The sequence below is a fragment of the Podarcis cretensis genome (genome assembly GCF_951804945.1).
Source record: "Podarcis cretensis genome assembly, chromosome: 13".
NCBI classification, from domain to species: Eukaryota; Metazoa; Chordata; class Lepidosauria; order Squamata; family Lacertidae; genus Podarcis; species Podarcis cretensis.
This window is the reverse complement of record NC_137182.1, coordinates 45,390,558-45,396,972: the sequence shown is the minus strand read 5'-3', so window position 1 is coordinate 45,396,972 and position 6,415 is coordinate 45,390,558. Positions and strand designations below refer to the sequence as shown.

At 42.7% G+C, this 6,415-nt stretch overlaps 1 long non-coding RNA gene across 1 annotated transcript; it reads right to left on the bottom strand.

Moving 5' to 3' along the window:
- Positions 1 to 355: 355 nt before the first annotated feature.
- Positions 356 to 2,688, bottom strand: LOC307202076. The gene is made up of 3 exons (XR_013832806.1): positions 2,504 to 2,688; positions 812 to 2,112; positions 356 to 558 (listed from the first exon to the last, which is right to left on the bottom strand). It is a non-coding gene; the product is annotated as an uncharacterized lncRNA (long non-coding RNA).
- Positions 2,689 to 6,415: the final 3,727 nt, after the last annotated feature.

The window sequence follows — 6,415 nt, the reverse complement described above, 5'->3', positions numbered from 1 at the left end:
ACAGGGATCAAACCTGCAACCTTGGCATTATTGTCACCATGATCTAAGCAACTGAGGGTTCCGAAATATATGTAAATTATTTTTTATTAATTTTATTTTTTATTTTTATTAATTTTATTTGTCTATTTATATATTTATCTTTAGATTTATTTAATTAATTAATCAACTTAATCTTGGTATGTGATGCCATTCCACTTATTCTCTTTATTTTTTTATTATATATTATTATTAATAATATTCTTTATTTTAATGTTTTATTTATCCATTTATTTTATTATTATTATTAATATTCTATTATTATTTATCTATTATTTATTTATTTATTGCTATTATTATTTATTATTGTTATTTATTAAAATCTAATTCAGTATTATTTGTTCAATCAATTACCACTGTAAGTAGAATTAATTACTGATACTATCAATTGTCTACCATAACTGACGATGATATGAAATAATTATTCATCACTTGACTGTTCCGTTTGTATATGTGTATAAATTTATTTATTTGACACTAAACAAATGGGTCAGGTGGATAGACACATCTAAATATTTAAACCTGCCTCCTGAGGAGCAACTCACAAGCATGTAGTGATGAAACAATAGGAACAGCAGAGCAAGGCAGCCCCCCCACTGCAATCAAATGGAATCAAAGAAAATCGCTCTCAGGGAAATGTCCTTTAACTAACACTTTGCAAAACAAAAGGTAATGCTGGAGGCCCAGCAGAAGGAAAATGCTGCCAAAGACAATGTTTCCTTGAGTTGATTATTAACGCTTGGCTATATAAATTCTTAACTTCAGCTGAATTAACTACACTGTGCAAATTCCATGCAATAGTATGCTCAGAACGCATTTCCTTATTAATTTATGTATCTGTTAGTCAATATACAATTCAGGCAGATGCACACAATCAATTATATAGAGCTGCTTCCTCAGGTAAAACTCCTAGTGATTTAGAGGGATGGTACAATAGAACAATCAGAGAACAACAGACACAGGAACTGCTATCAAATGAAAATGTAGGAAAAATACATTTAAGGAAATGGTCCTTCTACCAGCATTTCAGCAGAACAGTGAGCCTTTTAAATAAATAAATAAATAAATAAATAAATAAAATCTCATTCAATCCTCTGCAATGCAGGAATATGCACGGGGTCCCATACAGAATAAGCTATACATCACTTAAATGCACCGCTTGTATTTATTTATATTTATTAAATCACAACCCAGCAAGAGTTCAAGCAGCAGCGCTCAGCTAGTTGTTAGCACCTGGCTCCAAGGAACAGACCCATACACAAAGAAACCTCAACTGCAGTCAGGCAGAATTGGAAGATAATTGCCTACAATTAAATGTTGCCCCTTTTAAATGATAGGCAAATCTAGGCACAAAGCAACACCAAGTAATCAAACAGAATTGAAAATAACTGCTTACTAGGAAATGCCCAGAAGCTGCAGCCAAATTAAGAGAAAAGGAAATCAACAAGATTCCAGGCCCACACCAATGGCCCTCTGAAAAGGAGGGGTGAGGTTGCTCTTAAGGGAAGTATCTCACTACTGGGAAAACTTCTACCAAACAAAGGAAACTTTGCCAAACAAAGAAAAGTAAATCTTTGCCCACAAGGTCAGCTCCAGAAGGGTGCTTAAACAGACAAAAGACTGCAAATGGTCAAACTGCTGGTTAGTTAAACTGACAATGCAACTAGAGCTGCTGAACTGCCAGGTGCTTAAAGACAATGCCTAACAAACTGCTGGTCACTCAGAGAGCAATCAAGCCTGCCCCAGCAGTTGAAAAACGTGTCTGGTAACTGTGATGACTCAGGCAAGAAGCAAAGGGAACCCTGAAAGGGTGGGGGGTGCTGGGAGGGAGGAGGGGTGGAGGGAGGAGAAGAAAAGCCTGGGGGGGAGTTGGGGGGAGGGGGTAAAATGAACACGCCGGGCAAGGAAAAGTTTAGAAGAAAAGGAAAATAGCTGTCTTTTACAGTGAGCCAAAATGAAGTGGAAATATAAACTGTGGATTAGCCTGGACTTTTCAGTAAGGTTCTATAAGCCACAACCTTTTTTTGTGTTTTTGTTTTTTGTTTGTTTGTTTAAAAGCGGTTTTCTTTAGGGACCCTGTACTGGCAAGTGAAGGGACGCAGGTGGCGCTGTGGGTAAAAGCCTCAGCGCCTAGGGCTTACCGATCGAAAGGTCAGCGGTTCGAATCCCTGCGGCGGGGTGCGCTCCCGTCGTTCGGTCCCAGCGCCTGCCAACCTAGCAGTTCGAAAGCACCCCCGGGTGCAAGTAGATAAATAGGGACCGCTTACTAGCGGGAAGGTAAACGGCGTTTCCGTGTGTGGCTCTGGCTCTGGCTCTGGCTCTGGCCAGAGCAGCGATGTCACGCTAGCCACATGACCCGGAAGTGTCTCCGGACAGCGCTGGCCCCTGGCCTCTTAAGTGAGATGGGCGCACAACCCCAGAGTCTGTCAAGACTGGCCCGTACGGGCAGGGGTACCTTTACCTTTACCTTTACTGGCAAGTGAAGCCAATGACAAGAACCAGGCAAAGGTACACCTTCAAAGGTTCTAAACGTATAAATGTACAATGCTGAGGAATGGTTCCCTGATCAGAAACCCTGAATTGTCCGCCCCAAGCCCTGCCTTATTTCTTCCCCCAAACACCAAGCGAAGAAGGGGGCGTGGCTTAGATAAAGTAAGAAGGGTGAGGTTTAAATGCACAGTCTATTCTAAGCCCCGGCATCATTTAAAATTTCAGAGGGGGCTCCTGATTTAAGTGGTACCAATGGAAGGGAGAAGATCAAACCTCTCCATTCTGAAGGAAATCAGCCCTGAGTGCTCACTGGAAGGACAGATTGTGAAGCTGAGGCTCCAGTACTTTGGCCACCTCATGAGAAGAGAAGACTCCCTGGAGAAGACCCTGATGTTGGGAAAGATGGAGGGCACAAGGAGAAGGGGGCGACAGAGGACGAGATGGTTGGATAGTGTTTTCGAGGTTACCAGCATGAGTCTGACCAAGCTGCGGGGGGCAGTGGAGGACAGGAGTGCCTGGCGTTCTCTGGTCCATGGGGTCATGAAGAGTCGGACACGACTGAACGACTAAAGAACAACAAAAATGGAAGGGATGGCAGGGTAAATCAAACCCACACTAAAAGAGTAATAAATCAACAAACGGCAGGCACAAACACACGCTGCCAGCACACACACACGACTTAAAATTAGAGAGGAACAGGCAAGGGCAAGGGAGGGGGGAAACGTACAAGCACCCTGGCCAACAAATTAAAATGTAAGGCAAACCCACTCAGTCACCCAGACCAGCCACAAGGGCAATAGAGGGGGGGAAACATACAGACACACTGGCCAAAATTAAAATAAAATGCACAGCCACCAAAGCAGAGGCCGGGGAAGGAAAGTGAGAAGACAAGGGAGATAGAAAGACGGCATTCACACTCAGACCTCACTGGTGGTGGAGAGACCATGTGCTGGGCAAAGGAACAAGCTGCAGCTTAAGAAAGGTAATTCGCACTTAAAACGCCCAAACCAATCCAGCACCAGGAGTGGGGGAAAATAAAAGGTTAAATGTAGGTTTTTACACAGAAAAGAGGACACAGCAAGACAGCAAGGCAAACTTGGGTGCCTAGGTTTTTAAAAGCAGTAAAGCAATGAGCGCACGCAAGCCTCCTAAATTTAAAAAGGCAAGCCAGGAACCAGACAGCCTCCACACACACAAACACCCCCGACTCCAAACCTCGTGGCTGAGCTCTTCCCTACGATGACTTCTGACTTGAAGAAAATGTGTGTGACTTGCGACAAGACGACGGAGAGGAGAATGAGGCCGAGGAGGGGCTGGCGCTGCAGCACATAGGCTGCTGAACACGTCCCCTCAGAGGCACCTGGTTGGGTGCCTGCCGATGGGCGTGGGCACCAGCCAGGTGAGTGGGGGAGGCAGGGGGCTACTGCCCCCTGCTAGGGGCGGAGCTCAGGCTCCTGCCCACAACCACTCCCCTCTCTTCCAGGGAGGAGAGTCTTTACCTGCTCTGGAGGGCAGAGGGGAAAAACCAGAGTAGATTTAGGAGGTTCCAGGGCTGTTCATGAACAGACCTTTGGGTATAGGGCAGTATAGTAGTAGTAGTAGTAGTAGTAGTAGTAGTAGTAGTAATAGACAGACGAGGGAGGGGAAGATTAAAAGTCATTGTCCAAGCACATCTAAGTACTTGGATACTGCTTATTATTTTTGAACAAATGCTCTACATTGCATTTCTTACCACGCTGATTTGAAATCTTCCCTTCAGGACATGGGAGGCAACCATAGCAGCAAAATGGCTTCCCTTCCAACTTTATCTTACTATACCCTGGATGGCAATTGTCATTACACACAGAAACGGGTTGTGCCTGTCAATAAATAAAAGCAGAAATGTTCTTACGTCCAGAAATTCTATACTGTATTGGGAGCTTTATATTTCAGTGTTCTCTTCAAACTTACAAATGGTATAACCAAATACTGTATTACTGATTTACTTTATTAAAGAAGTTCTGTATCCGGTTTCTCGCCATTGCTTATCCCAGGGCAGGTAACACCTTTTAAAATGTGACAGAGCATATAAATTCTGGATCTTTGCCCGCTGGTTGGAGAAATGATTCTGAGTACTGAAATTTGCACAAAACATACCTTGTTAAATATGCTAGGCCACACAATTTCATCTACAGAAATTGTGAATACTTTGTCCTTCGCAGCCAAGGGGTCTACTTTTCCAACTTTGACTCGGAGAAAGGACTGGTTTGGGAATGTGACCCAATTTACAATATCAAACCCAGTGACAGCTTGCCCACTTTGATCAAAAGTAACTTGTTCCCCAGCACTATTGTTAAACGAGGCACTTCTCAGATAGCGGTGGATCTAAATGAAAGCAAAGGAACACCATCAAGAATGCACAATGATAGGCAAATATACCGATGGCAGATTACCTTTTGGAAACTATGGTTAGTGGTCTTGCCTACAGAAATCAAATCTAAGGAACAAGCAAAGTGAATTGGGAGAATGGAAAATACAACTCTCCTTTACACATCACTGGCAAATAAGTTTAGAAGTCTGACAATAGTGATTGGTTTCATAGTCTTCACTGGGAACTGAATGCAGGGGAGCAGTATCAAATTGGGTCAGAAGGAAAACTATGGCATAAAAAATAGCATTCAGATGTCAACACTCTAGCTTTAAGACGTAGACAGACATTTAATGGCCTTCTGTTGAACATGGATTTATGATGGATTCCTCCGTAGTAATGTACTCAGGACATTAGCTGCCATGGCTGTAGAGTCAGAAGTATCCACCTCTTCCCATCCATTACTGTTCTTTAGAATTTTGATAAATAAAGGTATGGCTGTCAAATCATACGCCAGGGTGTAGACAGCATTACTGACATTGTGGCTTTGCCCAGTCAACCTCATTTCAAACAGTAGGCCGATTCTCAAGCTTAACCTTCCCAGTGCTGACTTACCTATTTTTTTTACATAGATTGTTGCGTTAAGGAACAATGAAATGCTGTTCCAAACAGATAAAGCTTTTATGAGGTAGGGTTTCTATAATGATACTGACTTAGACTGAGTCGGACCACTGTACCATCTTCCTCTGTGTACTATCGACACGAACTTGCAGCTTCTTCCCCGAATTTCATAAAGGAGATCCTGACATTCTAATTGAGGTTGTCAAAAATTGACCTTGAAATCTCCTATGTGCAAAGCAGGTGCTCTATCATTGACCTATGGCACTATCCTGGCTTGTTGTTAGATAGGTATGATGTCCTATTCTGCATTAAGGCCCTCAGAATATTACCTGCCACTGCTGCTGATTCAGAAGAATCCCTCTCCCATCATATGCCATTGCTCTGTGTCCAAATTTGGATGAATGCATGGCTTGCAAAGCATGTGCCACAGCAGAGACAGCATTGTAGACACTGTAGCTATGCCCAGTCATGCTCATTTCAAAAATAGAGGTAGGAAGAGTCTCCAACTTCTCTTCTCCAGTACACATTTCTTTATCTGTGGTGTCATTCATGGGGAAAGAACATTCAAATGCATTTTCCCAAAAGACCCTGATAAAACCATCTTCCTTTTCCAAGGTAGGGTTTTTCATCTGAAGATATTCCAGGAATCCTATTACCTGCTTGGAAGGAACTGCAAAGGATAAAGCTCCATGGAAGGCCTCTAAACCCAAAATTCTTTGAAAGGGAACTGATGTGAACTCCAACTGGGCTGTCATAATCAACACTTTACCTTTACTGTTCATTTTTATGCCCTGAAATTCAGCAAGCATTGGACTCACTCTAAGAATTACTGTGAGCTGAATATCACCATGTGCGATCACAATGCTGGCACTGCTCCTCAGAATTATTCGGTTTATTCGAGAAAAGCCATTCATTATTTCA